This window comes from Bos grunniens, chromosome 12 (assembly GCF_055505025.1).
Source record: "Bos grunniens cultivar Pamir isolate PY7600 chromosome 12, Bosgru_T2T1.0, whole genome shotgun sequence".
Lineage (NCBI taxonomy): Eukaryota > Metazoa > Chordata > Mammalia > Artiodactyla > Bovidae > Bos > Bos grunniens.
In genome coordinates, this window is record NC_141176.1 from 54131445 (window position 1) to 54152106 (window position 20662).

Below are 20662 nucleotides of genomic sequence, written 5' to 3' on the forward strand. Positions count from 1 at the left end.
TCAAAAAAGATAAGTTGGAGTAGCATGGATGATTTTGGTGTGTGCATGGCTCCTTCTCTGAGGCAGATATGTTTGCTTTTCTACAGTAAGGTCACCAGGAGACTAGCTCTGCACGTAGAATTTCAAATATAGCCTTTGTACTCCATTTCTCTTGGTTAATTTACATATTGTTGCTGTATCACCTGTTAGTGTTGCAGAGAACAGATATTCAAGTACAGTAGGAAGTTTATGGTTGCCCGATGACAGGAGCTATTTATAGTAGACAGAAAACTAGATCAAAGTTAGAAGGCTTGCTTCTAAAATTCTTGTCCCCTCTCTCATTTAAACCGATTTTGAAAATATCAAGAGAAGTTCTTTCCTTTGCATCATCTTTCATGATAATATTGTTTGTCTCTTTCCTTTCCTTTCCACTTTTTTAAAGCTTATTTTGTAATATCTTGCCACACTTGATTGTTAAATTGCTTATTTGATCACCCATGCCCCCCTTAGATCAGAAACTCTCTCTGTCTTGTTCAAAACTGCATGCTCAGCACAGAGTCAAGCACTGTGCACTCATGAACTATTTGTCGAATAAGTGCATGTTTATTTAATTTTTAAAAATTATTTTTAATTGGGGGATAATTGCTTTACAATGTTGTGTTGATTTCTGCTGCACATCAACGTCTATCAGCTGAAAGTTAAAAGTGTTAGTTGCTCAATTGTGTCCAACTCTTTTGCCACTGCATGGAGGATAGCCCACTAGTTTCTACTGTCCATAGAATTCTCCAGGCAAGAATACTGGAGTGGGTAGCTGTTTCCTTCTCCAGGGGATCTTCCTGACCCAGGGATTGAACCTGAGTCTCCTGCATTGCAGGCAGATTCTTTACCACTGTGTTAATTGAGTGACTGACTTTTTTTTTTTTTAACTGGATCACTAATACTTTCCCCTCAGTATTCAACCAGATCATTTTGAATAGTGGTATTTTTTTCTTGTAATACAAAAATTTGATACATAAGTACATTTTGTGAAGGATATATAAAAAAACTAAGATAAGCTAAGAAATTGGACAGGAAAGGTGTTCTCACGAATGCAAACAGTTATCAGCACCCTTTTCCCCTCTGGTTTCAGAGAGATTGACTCTTCTACTTGTACTACCCTCTGCAGCTGCTTGCCCATGGGGACTCTGGAAGCATCCAGAATTGTGCAGTCGCTACGTTTGCTGAGAAGTTGTTGCTTACGGAAGACTGAGGGGCAGTGCTGACTTTGGCTGCAGTGCAGCTAGAATTTATATAGATTTTAGCATTGTAATCTAGATACTTCTCACAACTTCAGAAAGACACAAGTTTTAGAGAAGGGGCCAACCAATATAAAGGATAAACCTACTACTCTTTTTTAAATTAGAAAAATACAGGTCGTACTGAAGATAATGTAGATTCTTAGAAATCCATCTTTATCAGTTTTTATTTAACTTTCCTTTCACATATCCTCACCTTTATTTCAAGTCTCTCTCCTTTTTTTTTGATAGAAAAGGAAAAAAAAGAATGCAGAAACATAGAAAAATTTGTTATTTTAAAATTTTTTTCTCTGAAATAATACGAAGTATCTACTTATAGTAAAAGATTGACATAGATGAGTTAGTCTAAGATGCTTGCATGCTCAGTTGCTCAATAGTGTTGGCCTCTTTGCAACCCTGTGGACAGTAGCCAATTCCTCTGTCCACAGGATTTCCCAGTCAAGAGTACTGGACTGGGTTGCCATTTCCTCTTCCAGTAGCCTAAGATAAGTCAGGTGTATTCCTCAATAGGAATATTATAATATAAGCCCATTTAATTCAATTTGACAAATATTTGTTGGGTTTCTTTATGGGTAATGAAATGTGTTCCATATAAATATACTAAGCATTTAAGTAAAACTAAAAATGAGACCAATTGTTCCAACCATATGTAGGAAAAATGAACACAAAAAAATGTAGACAATGTTTTTTAAAAATTCTAGGTAGAAAACTGAGAGCTTTTTATGGGATCTTCCTTTATTTTCACTTAAAAAATTCTCTCATTTAGTGCCTGTAATTCTATTTTTCTTCCAAAGTTTGCCAGCAGAATACATGAGCTGCAAACCCTGTGGACCTCAGATACTTGGAAAGTACCTAGAATGTTAAAATTTCACATAGTTTGGATATTCCATTTCCTTAGGCAAATGATTTTTCTTGTGTTGCCAATTTCCACTGATGATTCTAGAAAAATTTGAAAAAGAAATCTTCAGAGTTTTTTTTTTAGTCAACTTACAAAACAAAAACACTTTTGCCCAGTGTATTAGAATAGTAGCTTCCTTACAATTTCTTGGAAAGTTAAGTGATCAGAAAGAAAAGTGATAGGAAATACTTACTTTTGTTCACTTTAAGGGCAAAAACAAAACAAGAATAACAAACATTCACTATTCTGAGAAAGTAAAAGGATGCTACCATTCTTGATATTAACAAGAGCAGCTTGTTAATACCATGCGGCATTCATAATCTCCAGTTATTTGATATATTTGAGAGATAAAAGAGCCAAAGACTGAAAAGTTGTAAAGTAGTAATTTTGTACACATGCATATAACCATCATGAAGTTTGGGGAACACACGGTTAGTCAGACTCATTGGTTGAGCTTTTTTTTTTTACTGTTTATTCACCTTAATGTTTTTATTTTATTTTAATTTTATTTTATTTTTAAACTTTACATAATTGTATTAGTTTTGCCAAATATCAAAATGAATCTGCCACAGGTATACATGTGTTCCCCATTCTGAACCCTCCTCCCTCCTCCCTCCCCATACCATCCCTCTGGGTCGTCCCAGTGCACTAGCCCCAAGCATCCAGTATCATGCATCGAACCTGGACTGGCAGCTCGTTTCTTACATGATACTTTACATGTTTCAATGTCATTCTTCCAAATCTTCCCACCCTCTCCCTCTCCCACAGAGTCCAGTCTCATTCTTTGCCTATCATTGCTGGGTTAGCCAGAATCTGATCAAACAGAAATAGTCTTGTGAGTACATGCTTAGCCCAAGCTCGGTAGAATGTCTAGGAACATAGGGGGCATAGAATGAATGTGTTCATACAGTAATGCCTGTATGGCTGAATTGAGAACAAGTTTGGTTAGACAAGAATGGCTGAAATTAAAAAATGAAAGAACAATGCTTGCTTAATCTAAGTTAAAAGGGTAGAGGAAGCTGCTACTTATATATTGTGATTTGAAGTCCGCTGGATTTTTGTTCAGGGCCGTTAGTTGGAACTTCTTTCAGATTACACTACTGAAACAGCTTAAGGCATTGGAATACAGAACTGGTAAGTTTTAATGTTGTGTCTGAGATCTGAATTAGAGGGTGCCATTGGACAAGGCAGCCTGAACAAAGTATTTCTGTGCCAAAGACAATTGGCAGCATATAAGCATAGGGGCCTATCAGATGGACTTCCAAACCAACAGGGGGCGCTGCAAGAGATTCTGGGGACAATAGGGGGGACTGCCTTATTTTAATAGTTCTAACTGGAACAAGAAATTTTAATTCTGCATTGTAGACTCTGCAAATGCTTTAGAACTCATACTGGTTTCAACACATATATGATACCCTCTTTTGACAAAACAGCAACATTTTAGTTTGTCTTCTATTTTCCTTTAAAAAATTGGTTGCCAGACAAATATCATGTGATGGCAGTTATATATGGACTCTAAAAACATAATACAAATGAACTTATTTACAAAACAGAATAGACTCATCGACATGAAAAACAAATTTGAGATTACCAAAGAAGAAAGGGAGTAGAGGATAAACTAGGAATTTGGGACTGTAGATACACATTGCTGCTGCTGCTGCTGCAAAGTTGCTTCAGTCGTGTCCGACTCTGTGCGACCCCATAGACGGCAGCCCACCAGGCTCTCCAGTCCCTAGGATTCTCCAGGCAAGAACACTGGAGTGGGGTGCCATTTCCTTCTCCAATGCATGAAAGTGAAAAGTGAAAGTGAAGTCGCTTAGTCGTATCTGACTCCTAGAGACCCCATGGACTGCAGCCTACCAGGCTTCTCTGTCTATGGGATTTTCCAGGCAAGAGTACTGGAGTGGGGTGCCATTGCCTTCTCCGATATACATACATATATACATATATATAACTGAATCACCTTGTTGTACATCTGAAACAGTGCAAGTCAATAATACTTTAAAAAAATTTGCTTGCCATTTACAATAACATGAATGGACCTTATGGGCATTATGCTAAGTGAAATAAGTCAGAGAAAGACAAATACCATCTGTATGATGTCTTATATGTGGAATGTGAAGTCTAAATACATAAATACATAATAAAATTGTAAATATATATTTTATATAAATATATATTATTATATTCCACATGTAAAAACTGTGTGTGTATAAAACCACCCTCACAGACACAGACAACAGATTGGTGTTTGCCTGAGGTGGGGGATGGTAGGTGGGAGATATGGGTGAATTACTTTTAGTTTTGTTTTTAGCTTGAATACATTACATTTATTTTAAAAATAAAACATAAAACAAAAGGTTGTCATGGCTTCATATTTTATCATCAGCTAAAACCAATTTTAAATAGCATCTTGAAAATATATCCAGATGGTTTTAGCAAATGTATATTGACCTTTATAAAATTGTTTTGGTACAGAGATTGATTTCTTTTTTAATCACATATTTCTTCTCCACTTTAAGACCTGCTGATTGTGCTCACTTTGGCAGCACATGTACTAAAATTGGAATGATACAGAGAAGATTAGCATGGCCCCCGTGCAAAGATGACATGCAAATCCATGAACCATTCCATATTAAAAAAAAAAATTTCCTGCTGGCTTTAGAGTTCTGAGCAGGACTGGTCCTGTGAAGCTCCTGTCTGCCAGCTCTGTTCCTAACCATCTTGTCTTGAACAGGAGACTTTTGGAACATGTAAACGAATGATGAAGTACAAACAGATTTCTCTGTCTCTCTTTTCTTTTTCAATCTCTCTTTCTCTCTCACCTTAGCTCCTAAATAATAGATCTAATGCTGGGTATAAGTAGTTACACAAGAAATATTCATTTCTTAATCTTTTCTAGTAAATCATTTCTAATGTAGAAGTAGACAGTGTATTTCCTTCCCACTAAACTAGTCTACTCCAGTACTCTTGCCTGGAACATCCAATGGACGGAGGAGCCTGGAAGGCTGCAGTCCATGGGGTCGTGAAGAGTCAGACACGACTGAGCAACTTCACTTTCCCTTTTCCCTTTCGTGCATTGGAGAAGGAAATGGCAACCCACTCCAGTGTTCTTGCCTGGAGAATCCCAGAGATGGGGGAGCCTGGTGGGCTGCCGTCTCTGGGGTCGCACAGAGTCTGACACGACTGAAGCGACTTAGCAGCAGCAAACTAGTCCTATCCCTGGAAACTCATTCTGTCATTTACATGCTAAACAATCATTGATGGAACATCTGCAGGGCAGTAAGCATTGTTCTAGAGCTAGGCGGTACAGACATGAATAATCCTCTGTACTTGTGGAACTCATAGTTAATGAGGGATATGGACAGGAAATTGGGAATCCTAATTCAGTATAGTAAATATATGCCTCTGCCTGCACAGGGTGCTTTATGAGCACAGGAAAGAGCCCTGTAATTTAGTGGAAGGAGGGAAGGGATTAGAAAAGAAGGAGGTCATGATTCAGCTGAATTTTTAAAGGATGAGGGAGATTTAGTTATGGTGGAGAAAACTGGACAAGGTGTTTTAGATCAATAGAAGAATGTCAGCAAATGAATGGTGGCAATGCGGGAGGGTCACTTTTAAGGCTGAAGCATTGGCAGAGCATGGGGATTGGGGAAGATCAGAAAGAAGCCATAGCTTGGCTTTTCATGTCAAATGTTCATTGCAGCACTGCTTACAACAGAAAGGACATGGAAGCAACTCAGATGGCCATCAACAGATGAATGGATAAGGAAGTTGTGGTACATATACACAATGGAATATTACTCAGCTATAGAAAGGAACACATCTGAGTCAGTTCTAAGGAGGTGGATGAACCTGGAGCCTATTACACAGTGAAGTAAGTCAGAAAGAGAGAGACAAATACCATATATTAATACATATATATGGAATCTAGAAACATGGTACTGATGATCCTATGTGTAAGGTGGCAAAGGAGACACAGACATAAAGAACAGACTTTTGGACTCAGTGGGAGGAGAGGGAGGGATGACTTGAGAGACTAGCACTGAAACATATGCATGACCATATGTAAAACAGATAGCCAGTGGGAGTTTGATGTATGAAGCAGGGCACCCAAAGCCAGTGATTCTGTGACAACCTGGAGGGAGAGGGTGGGGAGGGAGGTGGGAAAGGGGTTCAGGATGGATGGAACACATATATACCTATGGCCAATTCATCTGGATGTATTGGCAAAACCCATCACAGTGTTGTATTTATCCTCTAATTTAAATAAATAAAAGGATGCAATAAACATTGGTTGATTTTTTGAATGGAAAAAAAAAAGAGTAAAGACTTTAATCCAAAAGCTGGAGGGACTTTAACCCAAACTATTGGACAGTGAAGCATTTAAAAGTGAGTGAGTGGAGAGAGGTACTTGCATTTTGGAAAGTCACTCTGGTAAGGTGGAGGAGTGTGTTTGGTTTGGGGTGAGAGGAAGCTCTTCCTTTGAGAAGACTGGTCAGGAGACGTGTAGTAACTCAGCTGAGATAGGAACAGTTTTTGAGCCCAGACATTAACCATGCATTGTCAGTTATATTAGATGTAAGAGACAGATGTAAGAGTTACACAGGAGAAAGATTCTTTCATGCTTGGAAGCTGATGATACCGTGAGGAGAGAATCTGAGAGATGCTAAAGTCAAGCATCATCTCTAGATTTCTGATTTGGGTAAACGGTGGTGATCTTTACTAATATTAGCATATGGAAGAAGAGGACTTGGGTACAGTGATGAATATGTTGAATTTGAATGTCTGTGGAGTAAAACTGGAGATATCCAGGAGGCAATGTATGTGGAGCTCAGAAGAGTCATGTGAGATGGATAAAGATGGGAACCTCCTCGGAGAGGAGCTTACACACAGCCCTGAGTGTGGTTGAGACACTCAGAAAGAGTAGAGGAAACTCAAGGTTAGTAACAACATGGATATGGACATTATGTTACCTGTTATGTGATATTGTCCTGGTGGCTTCCCTGGTGGCTCAGATAGTAAAGAATCTGCCTGCACTGTGGGAGACCTGGGTTTGATCCCTGGGTTGGGAAATTCCCCTGGAGCAGAGCATGGCAAACCACTCCAGTATTCTTCCCTGGAGAATCCCATGGACAGAGGAGCCTGGCGGGCTGAAGTCCATGGGGTTGCAAAGAGTCAGATACAACTGAGCAACTAAGCATAGAATAACATATGTGATAACTGATTAGGAATGGAGCCCCGGTAGCTAGTGTGAATATTTTAGTCCCTGAGAATAATGAAGAAATTTCGAACTGATATTTAACTCTCTTCTTGTTTACCATGCTATGTTCCTTTACTCTGTTTTGTGTTATCCTTTGCAATGTTGTGACCAGCTGATCCGTACTTTCCTGGTTATATTATTATATTAATATATATGGTTATATTATACATAACATATTTAATATAATATATAAATTTAATATATAATATGTAATTATATATTTAATATATATAATATATACTTATATATATTTAATATATATATGGTTATATTATCCAGTACACATATTACTGGATTAACTAGGTAGTTTCCCTTCACTCTTAACCAACACTTACTTTGAAAATTTACTTTTTTATTATTATTTTTCTCATTTTATTTCCATCATCTGATGTGTATTTTTTTTCTACCCCTAATTAAAATGTGAGCGTTTCACTTGTAGGCTTGCATGACTTAGGTCGCTCCAGTCATGTCCAACTCTGTGCGACCCCATGGACTGCAGCCTGCCAGGCTCCTCTGTCTGTGGGATTCTCCAGGCAAGAATACTGGAGTAGGCTGTCATGCCCTCCTCCAGGGGATCTTCCTGACCTGGGGATCCAACTAGCATACCTTATCTATCTGTGTTAGCAGGCAGATGCTTTAACTAGCACCACCTCAGGGCTGAGCAGCTGAGTGCACAGAGTTTCAGGGAGCATCAAGATGATAGTGTATGCTCAGACTCACCCCTCTGGTTTTTGGCCCTCCAGATTATGCTGGGTGGCTCTCTTCCATCCTTGGCTACATTACCACTTCTTAATGTTGTCCTTTTATTCTAAAAGGACTCCAAGTCAACTCAGCATAATTGGAAGAGCATCTACTGTATATAAGACACTGTGCTAAGTGCCAGAGATAATATCCAGAAAGAGTTGCTGTCTCTGTTTTAGAGGGGCTTATAATTTCATGAAAGATATTTGCATAAATGATGAAAGAGCATTTTAAGTCTTTTCTTTCTTTGCCTTTTTCATGAAGTGAAGTGAAGTCGCTCAGTTGTGTCCAACTCTTTGTGACTCCATGGACTGAAACCTACCAGGCTCCTCCATCTGTCCACAGGATTTTTCAGGCAAGAGTACTAGAGTGGGTTGCCATTTCCTCCAGGGACATCTTCCTGACCCAGGGATCAAACCCAGGTCTCCCTCATTGTAGGCAGAGCTTTTACCATCTGAGCCACCAGGGAAGTCCTTACTAAGGACCAATTCAATTTCACCTACAGGAGAGAACTAGTTCATTTCACAGTTTTGTTGGGTGCGGTGGCGGTGGGTGAGGGGAGCGGGAAACCTTTCCTGGTAACCCTTTCTAAAATAGCAGCCTCCCAGTCATATATGGATGTGAGAGTTGGACTGTGAAGAAAGCTAAGCGCCAAAGAATTAATGCTTTTCAACTGTGGTGTTGGAGAATACTCTTGAGAGTCCCTTGGACTGCAAGGAGATCCAACCAGTCCATTCTAAAGGAGATCAGCCCTGGGTGTTCTTTGGAAGGAATGATGCTAAAGCTGAAACTCCAGTACTTTGGCCACCTCGTGTGAAGAGTTGACTCATTGGAAAAGACTCTGATGCTGGGAAAGATTGAGGGCAGGAGAAGAAGGGGATGACAGAGGATGAGACGGCTGGATGGAATCACTGACTCAATGGACATGAATTTGAGTGAACCACGGGAGTTGGTGATAGACAGGGAGGCCTGGCGTTTTGCAATTCATGGGGTCGCAAAGGGTCGGACACGACTGAGCGACTGAACTGAACTGAACTGAACTCAGACACACTCTGTCTCCTTTCCCTGCTAAAGGTCTTTTTTGTGTGTTTATCATTATTTAACATGGTATGTGTGTGTAGCTGCTCAGTCCTATCTGACTCTGTGTGACCACATGGACTATAGCCCACCAGGCTCCCCTGTCCAGGGAATTTCCCAGGCAAGAATACTGGAGTGGGTTGCCATTTCCTCCTCCAGGGGGTCTTCCCAACCCTGGGACTGAATGTATCTTCCTTGTCTCCTGCATTGGCAAGTGGATTGCATTCTTTACCACTGAGCCACCTGGAAAGTCCATTAACACTGTCTATATTTTACTTGTTTTTCTTATGTGTTACCTGTCTTCTATGCCATGAAGACAGGGATTTTCGCTAGCTTTATTCATTGCTGAATCCATAGTGCCTTGGCAAATATTTGTTGAATGACTGAATGAATAATTAAGTGCATGCACTTATTCTTTCAACAAATACCTACTGTGTGCCATGCACTTGGAAGGAAATGGTAAATGAAACTTCCATGATCCTACCCTCATGTAGTTTACATTTGGTGAGAGGATTGACATTAATTAAATAGTCACATAAATATGCAATTATAAAATTAATCCATATATCCTACCCTCATGTGATCAAGAAATACTAACATCAAATTTTACACTATAAATCCTCAATTTTTAAAATATTTTCTAAATATTTCTAAATAAATCTGCAAAGTAGATTTAACATAAACATATTCGTAAAGAGAGTAAAATGGAACATTTCCTGGCAAATAGACATGTTTAAGAGTTAATATAACACTATACTGCCCTCTTCCAGTCCATCTAGTATTTAGAAAATTAATTTGACAAAGGAAATTAATATCTTATACATATAATGACATTTTCTTACCTGTTTAGAATATTTATCCAGTGGGATACCACTCAGATGAAAGTGCTTTAAATGTGTGTGACTGCAGTTATATTCTGGATTAATTCATTTTCAGAAGAGCCTCTTGTTTCAACAAATGAAGTTTGGAAACTTTTAGTGCTATAGCCAAGATATCAGATTTTTCAACTCTAGTTGTGGAATATTCTTAACCCATTGAGTTTTATTGACTGTTAAAATAAAATACAACCCAATTTGAACTTTCAGTTTCAAAATATGCGTGTTTTGTTCATGCAATCTTTTGACGTTTTAGCTTGTTATTTTAAAGGTTAATATCACTTCTTTGACTTGAGATAGAAGTCTTAAGAGCAGATATAGTAACACTGGTTTTTGTGGATTATTTAAGAAGGATGTTAATCAGAAACTGCTCAAGTTCCTCTTAAGTTAACTTACTAAAACATATAAATTATATTTGTTTGAAATTTCATCCATGATTAACCTCAAGACTGTAATGATACTTCTTGTAGTTCAATTCTTGTAAGAAGCAGTCTTCTGCGAAATAGTTGCTAAATAAAGTTATCCTATTTATTGACAGTCATAACTAAAGTATCACTGTCTGTTGCCCCTCCTCCCCGCAAATTTTAGGATCACAGAATTAACATAGCACATTAAAAAAAAAAAATCCAAAAACCTACCAGCTGCAGTCTTTTAAAGTCTGGTATCATTTTGTTAGCACAATGCCTGCCTACGTGAGCAAAAACATGGGAACTGCAGCCCAACGCAGTTGACAAGATTTTTTATTTTCATGATTACTTCTCTGCTTTTTTTTTTTTTTTATTTTGCCTGCAGGCAAAGGTTGGCATACATGTCAAGAGAATGTTCTCCAGCTGGGGCCTGCAGTACAGAGAATTGTATATACCAGGGGGCTCCTGGGACTCTAGGCAGATTATTATGGTAATATTGGAGGCTGTTGTCCTCTCTTCCCACAGCTGGGCCGCCTCTCTCATTGTAAGTATTGAAGCAATATGTTTTGCAAATTATACGTTGGGAACAACAGGGACCCAGTAAAGTGAGGAAAAAGAGAAACATTGCAAAATGTTGCCTTTAATATTATATTTTTTCTTGTTCATCAAGCAAAATAAATGAAAGCTTTAATTTTTTTTAATTAAATGAGGATTGTATATGGAAAAAACAGAGCTCTGAGAGGAGAAACTTAATATGGATTTTATTGAGTGAGAGTTTTAAGAAAGTATCGTTGCAGAGAAATTAGACAGTAGCCTGATTCAAGAGAAACATGGTAAGATGACATAATAGCCTTTATTATGGATTTCAGAAATCCTTTTGAGTCCAATGAAGCTGGGCTAGCAAAAACTGCACAGAAAATATCATTTTAATTAGTGCTAATGTGATCTCGTCATGGTCCAGCTGTTTCACGCAGGAGGAAAATGCGTGTTACTTTATTAGTAATGCATCTTAGAAAAAAATGTCACTTCTGATTTTAAGCATTTGTTATTAAAGTACATTTTAATACAATAGTAGAGCAACATGATTGATTTGGCAAAATGAGGCATTAGTGAAATTCAGGCAAAAGGGCTTAAAAGCCTTCTTAATTGAGGAAGAAATGTTTTCCTTCTGTCTGGCCTTCCTTTCTGGAAACATTAATAACAAAACAAGAGTCATTTCTCTATGGCGGATTTTGAAGACATACCATGTAAGAGAGAGTTAAAATGTCAGTAATTCACAAATGAGCACTTTTTCCCTTCTGGAGCACAAAGTTACCCCTCAATTTAAAGTTGTAGGCTAATTTTAACAAATGCTCTGCTGATCCAGTTTTCAATAATGAATTTAAATTTATTCATCAGCAAACATTTTCACATCTCTTTCCATAGAGAATGCTCAACTTATTCTTTTGGGTTCAGTTTTCATTATTCCAGCAAGTCTTAACCCAACTCCTTCATCCAGACATCAAATTCTGCATCCTTTGAAATGAGAAAAATCCCCTGATTTAAAAACTTAGGAGTATGGTTCAAATCTTTCCCTTAAACTCTTATTTGGTTGAGCACGACTGAGCCTTCTCACAGAAGACAATAATATTAAGCACAGTATTTTTATTTGTAATATGTCTTCTATTTCTTTGCTATAGACCTGTAAAACAGCTCACTATGTGAAATCTTGTGCCACACTAATATATTTATCCAACCTCTTTATTTGATATCATGCCAACGTATTCTAGTTTGCTATTGATAGGGGTGTTCGGATATAATTTACTACACTCAGCTAGAAATTCATTTAAGAGGAATTGAGTAAATCAAAGGCTGGTAGGAAGTGATGATCAACATAAATGCCAGCCTCTATGATCTTTACTGAATTACAGCTATCATTTGGAAGTGGTAGTTGAGGGAGGGAAAAGCCAGCAATTCTCTATTGTTTTTTACTGCTGTTTCTCGTTTTTCTAATCACTGTCTCAGGGTTTAGTAAAAAAAGAACACAAATAGTAAACTTGATTGATGCTACCAGGGAACTTATTTGTCTGTGGCAAGCCTTCACTGCTTCATGCAGGAGACTGCAGTTTTACCATCCTTTTATTCTTCTTGTCATATGGACTTAAGCATATTGATTACTTTGAAAGTCCCAGATACCAAACCAGAAGTAACTTTTGATTTTATAAAATAGGCTCTTTTTTCAGTGACTTTTTTCTTGGTAGACGAGAGCCTTTGTAGGCAAAACAATTTTATATTAAGTCTGTTTAAGGGTTAAGCAACCAATTCTTTTCAATGGCAGCCCAACACATGTATACACACATATGTTTTTTTCCTACACATAATATCCTGCTGTCGTGAATGGTGGTAACAAGGCTCTCTTGTGTTCTTGCTGGAGAGAGAACGTGGGCACCATAAAACCCTGAAAAAGGAACAGAGGTGTGTGTCTCCACTTTTTTGGTCATGACAATTTTTATACTGTGTGCTTCATTCACAGTGAGTGGGTGAAATGTTATTTCACATCAGATATATTCTCATTTTTACTTTGAAGTTTTGGTTATATGGAAGCATGATTTTGGGGGTGATTTTTTGTGTGTATTGAAAATACAGGTGTCTGTCTGCTTGCCAGCATGACTAACCTTTACTTGTTGGGAGCCAAGCTGAAGAAAATATTAAAAACCCAACAATTGCTGTTTGGTCACTCAGTCATGTCGACTCTGATACCCCATGGACTGCAGCACATCAGGCTTCCCTGTCCTTCACTATCTCCCAGAGTTTGCTCAAACTCACGTCCACTGAGTCGGTGATGCCATCCAACCATCTCACCGTCTGTCATCCCCTTCTTCTCTTGCCCTCAATCTTTCCCAGCATCAGGATTTTTCCAGTGAGTCAGCTCCTCGCATCAGGTGGCCAAAGTATTGGAGCTTCAGCTTCAGTATCAGTCCTCATAAATATTGGTTGATTTCCTTTAGTATTGACTGGTTGATCTCCTTGTAGTCCAAGGGACTCTCAAGAGTCTTCTTCAGTACCACAGCTTGAAAGCAATAATGGATGCAGGAATATTTTTCTCTCTTTCAAACAATACCTAGAGAAATGTATGGAGAAGATTGGGTTCCAGACTCAGGCTTGGATTTCTACCATATAAAAGACAAGATTCTTATAATGTCAAGCCAATGTACAGAGTGGCTAGGAATGGAGGCACGTCATGATGCAGCAATGGAGGGTGTCACGGTGGCTCTCAGTCCTAACAATTGAGTAGTTAGCTTTCAGGAATAGTTGTAGTACCACTGAAGATTTTCATGATATTCAGTGTGTTCAACTCTCATCAATCAATCTTTTTTGAATGTCTACCATGTACAAAGGTGTGGGCTAGGCATTGTGGGGGATTCATAAGAAAGTGGACATAGAGTTCGACTTTAAAGGAGCTTTTGTTTTGCTAGAGAGACAAAGATAAAGGGTAAGATCAAAATGGCCAGGTTCTGAACGACAGACCTTAAGGGCTTCAGGACAGAGTGATCACCATGGATTATTGCAGAATATCAACACAGTCCAACTCTTTTGCAACCCCATGGACTGTAACCCACCAGACTCCTCTATCCATGGGATTTTCCAGCCAAGAATACTAGAGTGAGTTGCCATTTCCTCCTCCAGGGGATCTTCCCAACCCAGGGATCCAACCTGAGTCTCCCATGTTTCCTGCATTGGCAGGTGGATTCTTTACCACTGAGCCACCTGGGAAGTCCCTGAGTATGCACACATGCATGAAAAATGCCCAGGTTCTGAATGACACAGACCTCAAGGGCTATACGACACTAGAGTGGTCACCAAGGATTAGAATATCAACATGGATTTCAGATGGCAGGCTGGATAGGAATATCAACTTCTGGGAGAGAGTAAAGGAAGTGAGTCAAAGGACTGAATTGGGGATGTGATGAAATAAAGTGGAGAGTGTTTCAGTATCAAATGAAGAATCTCTGTTCACTTTATCATTTAGGGGACAACTTAGTGATGCATTTCAGTGGGGACATTCTACCAGAACATTAGTCTGTAGGAGTATTGACATAGGTATACATGGGTTGAAGGCTGACTTCCCAGGTCTGAAAATTAACATCTCACTTGTATTGATTCCATTAAATTATAAATTATTTCAAAGTCTTGGTACAATTCCTATCTGTGGTCAAATTCTTCTGGAAGTATTGCTCATACACCTGGCTTCATACAGGTAGATTCAGTTAGTAGAACTTGACATTTTCTCCATCATTTATTAAATATCAAATCTTTTGATCAAAGAAAAATTTTTTTCCTAATGAACACCAGTGGCTTCTACATAGATATATCCTTTCACAATCCAGGGAAAACTGGAGAATGCTAAAGCAATCCAGAAAAAACATGAAAGGCAACGCCAACAAAATTCTGCCGATATTTCTCACAAGTAAAGAGGTATATTTACATATTTGTAAAGACTTGCTAACATAATTAAGGTCTGAAAATTTCTTTCAGGTGACTGGTTTCTTGGCATTGCTTTTATACTTTTTCGATATCTTTAATGAGTAGAAACTTCCCTTTTGTTTAAGCTTCCTTCACAGTTAACTTTTCTCCTATATCCGTTTTTTTCCAAAGCACATTCAAAGGAAAAAAATAATGATAATCTGGGTAGCTTCAGTATGTAGGTAATTCAGTGTGTAGGACTGAGAGAGTCTCAAGTATACTGGACTCATTTCATCACATACCGTTTCAAAATTGTTTCAAGCATTCTTTGTCACTTAAGCATTCATGCACACTTAAAAATAAGTGTGCATTTTTAAGAGCCGCCTGACCTGCCTTCTCAACTGTCATCAAGATATTAAAGAATAGTCATTAATTAATTAGTTAATTTTTGGCTGTGCTGGCTCTTCATTGCTGCATGGGATTTTGCCTAGTTGTGGTGATAGGGGGCTGCTCTCCAGCTGCAGTGCATGGGCCTCTCACTGAAGAGGCTTCTCTTGTTTGCAGCACAGACTCAGGGGTGCATGGCCTTTAGTAGCTGTGGTACACAGGCACAGCAGTTGGATCTCCCAGACTCTAGGACAACTAGGCTCAATAGCTGTGATGCACAGGCTTAGTCACTCTGAGGCATGTGGGATCTTTCCAGACCAGGGATTGAACCCATGTCTCTTACACTGGCAGGCGGATCCTTATCCACTAGACCATGAGGGAAGCCCTACAGAGTAGTCTTAACATTAGCCATAGGAGGCTTTGGCAGCATTAGTTAATTTGGCCTAGTGTGCACTGAGTAAATTATACTCTCCGGAAGACATTATATAGTTGGCCTTTGTACAACTTGGGTTTGAGCTGTGTGGATCCACCATTCCAATTTTTTCAATAATAAATACTACAGTACTACACAATTCATGAGTTGGTTGAATCCAAGGATATGGAACCCCAGGTAGGCAGGAACTGAGTCTATATGGAGGATTGACTCTAAAATATAACTGAATTGTCACCTACATGGAGGATTGGTGGCCCAACCCTGTGTTGTGCAAGGGTCAAATATATATATATATATACACATACATATGCACACACATATGTATATTTATTATGTGTATATGTATTTATATACTATTTGTATATTTATTCATTTATTTATATATTTGTATAAGCGTTCAATGTGTGGTTTTCTGAGCAGACTTACTAAAAATGCAAATTTCTGGGCCCCATCATAGGCTTTCTGAATCGGAATCTCTATGAGTAGTTTAAATGATCTGCATTTTTCATAATATCCCTCCTTGATACTTATAATAAAATATGAGATCTACTAGTACAGAACTTTTGCAATGCAAACAGCACTTCAGGTCAGTTCAGTTCAGTCACTCAGTTGTGTCTGACTCTTCGTGAGCCCATGGACCACAGCATACCAGGCCTCCCTGTCCATCACCAACTCCCGGAGCCACTCAAATTCATGTCCATCAAGTCGGTAATGCCATCCAACCATCTCATCCTCTGTCGTCCCCTTCACCTCCTGACTTCAATCTTTCTCAGCATCAGGGTCTTTTCAAATGAGTCAGTTCTTCGAATCAGGTGGCCAAAGTATTGGAGGTTCAGCTTCAACGTCAGTCCTTCCAAAGAACACCCAGGACTGATCTCCTTTAGGATGGATTGGTTGGATCTCCCTGCAGTCCAAGGGACTCTCAAGAGTCTTCTCCAACACCATAGTTCAAAAGCATCAATTCTTCGGCCCTCAGCCTTCTTTATAGTCCAACTCTCACATCTATACATGACTACTGGAAAAACCATAGCCTTGACTAGATGGACCTTTGTTGGCAAAGTAATGTCTCTGCTTTTCAATATGCCATCTAGGTTGGTCATAACTTGCCTTCTAAGAAGTAAGCGTCTTTTAATTTCATGGCTGCAATCACCATCTGCAGTGATTTTGGAGTCCCCCCAAACAAAGTCAGCCACTGTTTCCACTGTTTCCCCATCTACTTGCCGTGAAGTGATGGGAATGGATGCCACGATCTTAGTTTTCTGAATGTTGAGCTTTAAGCTAACTTTTTCACTCTCCTCTTTTACTTTCATCAAGAGGCTCTTTAGTTCTTCTTCACTTTCTGCCATGAGGGTAGTGTCATCTATATATCTGAGATTATTGATATTTTTCCCAGAAATCTTGATTCCAGCTTGTGCTTCATCCCGCTCAGCATTTCTCATGATGTGCTCTGCATGTAAGTTAAATAAGCAAGGTAACATTATACAGTCTTGACGTACTCCTTTTCCTGTTTGGAACCAGTCTGTTGTTCCATGTCTAGTTCTAACTGTTGATTCCTGACCTGCATACAAATTTCTCAAGAGGCAGGTCAGGTGGTCTGATATTTCCATCTCTTTCAGAACTTTCCAAGTTTGTGATGATCCACACAGTCAAATGCTTTGGCATAGTCCATAAGGTACAAATAGATGTTTTTCTGGAACTCTCTTGCTTTTTTGATGATCCAGCAGATGTTGGCAATTTGATTTCTGGTTCCTCTGCCTTTTCTAAAACCAGCTTGAACATCATGGCTCACGTATTGCTGAAGCGTGGCTTGGAGAATTTTGAGCGTTACTTTACTAGCGTGTGAGATGAGTGCAATTGTGCGGTAGTTTGAGCATTCTTTGGCATTGCTTTTCTTTGGGATTGGAATGAAAACTGAACTTTTCCAGTCCTGTGGCCACTGCTGAGTTTTCCAAATTTGCTGGCATATTGAGTGTAACACTTTCACAGCATCATCTTTCAGAATTTGAAATAGATCAACTTGAATTCCATCACCTCCACTAGCTTTGTTTGTAGTGATGGTTCCTAAGGCCCACTTAGGAAGGCTCACTGTTTTTCACATTCCAGGATGTCTGGCTCTAGGTGAGTGATCACATCATTGTGATTATTTGGGTCATGAAGATCTTTTTTGTACAGTTCTTCTGTGTATTCTTGCCACCTCTTCTTAATATCTTCTGCTTCTGTTAGGTCCATACCATTTTTGTCCTTTATTGAACCCATCTTTGCATGAGATGTTTCCTTGGTATCTCTAGTTTTCTTGAAGAGACCTCTAGTTTTTCCCATTCTATTGTTTTCCTCTATTTCTTTGCATTGATTGCTGAGGAAGGCTTTCTTGTCTCTCCTTGCTATTCTTTGGAACTCAGCACTTAAATGGTATATCTTTCCTTTTCTCCTTTGCTTTTCACTTCTCTTCTTTTCACAGCTATTTGTAAGGCCTCCTAAGACAGCCATTTTGCTTTTTTGCATTTCTTTTTCTTGGGGATGGTCTTGATCCCTGTCTTCTGTACAATGTCACAAACCTCTGTCCACAGTTCATCAGGCACTCTGTCTATCAGATCTAGTCCCTTATATCTATTTCTCACTTCCACTGTATAATCGTTAGAGATTTGATTTAGGTAATACCTGAATGGTCTAGTGGTTTTCCCTGCTTTCATCAATTTAAGTCTGACTTTGGCAATAAGGAGTTCATGATCTGAGCCACAGTCAGTTGCCATCTATGGGGTCACACAGAGTCAGACACACGACTGAAGTGACTTAGCAGCACCAGCAACTTACCCTACATTTAGTGAATGAGACTGCAGAAACCAGAAGGGCAGAGTAAGGGTCACAGTAAGGAATATGAATGATAGATAATATGCTTGTCAAACTCTACTGCTGCTCCTAAGTCACTTCAGTCGTGTCCAACTCTGTGCAACCCCATAGATGGCAGCCCACTAGGCTCCCCCATCCCTGGGATTCTCCAGGCAGGAACACTGGAGTGGGTTGCCATTTCCTTCTCCAATGCATGAAAGTGAAAAGTGAAGGTGAAGTTGCTTAGTCATGTCCGACTCTTTGCGACCACATGGACTGCAGCCTACCAGGCTCCTCTGCCCATGGGATTTTCCAGGCAAGAGTACTGGAATAGGTTGCCATTGCCTTCTCCATCAAACTCTACAGGAAAGCCTTATTTTGCAGTATGGCAGAGTGAATGAAGATAGAGCTTTAGAGTCAGATTATCTGGGTATAAATCTGTCCTCTGTTCCTAATAGCCATGTAATATAAGGGAGATTGCTTCTATTTCCTGAGCCTTAGTTTCTCCACCTGTGAAATGGGAACATAGTCATCTTTATAGGGTTTTCTAAAGATTAGATGAGATGGTTCATGATGAACTTTTAAGATAGTATGTGATACATGCTAGCGTATTTCATAAATGTTAGTCGTGTTAAAAAAGCATTAAGCTCAGTTTTTGGACATAGTAGACCCTTGATGATGTTTGCTGAGTATTACGCTATATCATCATCCTTGTTCCCCTACAATCAGGGTCACAGGATCCCTTGATAGTTCCCCTTTCTTTCTCTCTGTTTAAAGACTGACTTGATATTTGTTGTTTATACTAAATAGAGATTCTTTTTCAGAACGTAGGTGAGTTTTGTCCTATTCTTAGGAAATACTGGGCTTTAAAGATGGGAGAGTAAGTTGGGGGGAAAAGGGAAGAAGGGGAGAATTCTTTTAGTTATGGTTCTCATACCTGAGCACGAACTGGTCCACACCACTTTCCCCTTCACTTTTGCCCTCAGTCTGTTATTCCCTTCCTGCTTCAAGATAGACAGATGCTGGGGATCACTATCATCTTTTTTTTTTTTTTAACTGAAGTATAGTTGATTTACAATGTTGTATTAGTTTTTGGTTTACAGCAAAGTGATTCAGTGATACTCTTTTTCATATTCTTTTCCATTATGGTTTATGAGAAGACATTGAATATAGTTCCTTGTGTTATACAATAGGACCTTGTTGTTTATCTACTTGATATATGGTAGTTTGTATATGCTAATCCCAAGCTCCTAATTTATCCATCCTCCACCACCTTTACCCTTAGGTAATTATGTCTGTTCTCTATATCTCTGAGTCTGTTTCTGTTTCATAGATAAGTTCTTTTATGTCATATTTTAGATTCCACATATAAGTGAGGTCATATGATATTTGTTTTTCTTTTTCTGACTTTCTTCACTTGGCATGTCATCTTCTCTTGAGTTGTGCTTGCCCAGGACTTCAACTCACCCCGATCCAACCACCCCTCTCCTACCTTGTTCCAGCTAATGCCTTCTGCTGTTTTTTGGGAAAGGAAATTGACCACACTTTACCTTGGAACCTTTCAAAGCCCGAGTGTAAATAATTAATTAGGCTAAAGCAATTAAGTTAGCAGTAACTTAGATACAGCCAAGAATTATACAGGTAGAAATTAGGACCTTTCCAATAAATTGTTTTATCATTTCCCTTTGAAAAAGTAGAAACTTAAGCAAAGTTGTTGAGTGTTTGTGTACTCTCAGAATCCACACAGGGAGTCTGTTCAAAACCCCAGTGACCTGACCACCCCGTTCACCCAACAATCTTGCCACTCCCTCCCCTCCACTCCCTGCAGAGCACCAACACTAAGAAGAATAAGCAGAACTAGGGAACTTCCCTGGTGGTCTAGTGGATAAGACTCCATACTTCAGATGCAGGGAGCCACACGTTCAATCCCTGGTCAAGAAACTAGATCCATATCCTACAACTAACCACGCAGTGCACTCAAATAAACAACAACAACAAAAAGCATAAAAAAATTAAAAACGAAAAGAAGTAGAACTGA

At 39.0% G+C, this 20662-nt stretch overlaps 1 long non-coding RNA gene and 1 other non-coding gene across 6 annotated transcripts in view; both read left to right on the forward strand.

Moving 5' to 3' along the window:
• The window catches only part of LOC147361782 (uncharacterized), a 108517-nt gene that overhangs the window by 35667 nt on the left and 52188 nt on the right, over window positions 1-20662 (forward strand). For 2 of the 5 annotated variants that reach the window (XR_015137631.1, XR_015137634.1), the window contains exon 2: window positions 10921-11079. The exons of 2 other annotated variants lie outside the window; for them this stretch is intronic. This is a non-coding gene — a long non-coding RNA (uncharacterized LOC147361782). Of the gene's footprint in view, window positions 1-10920; window positions 11080-20662 lie in introns of those variants that run through there. One more of the 5 variants, XR_015137632.1, reaches the window with a different exon arrangement.
• LOC147361783 (U6 spliceosomal RNA) lies at window positions 4706-4812 on the forward strand. The gene has a single exon (XR_015138514.1). It is a non-coding gene; the product is annotated as a U6 spliceosomal RNA (small nuclear RNA).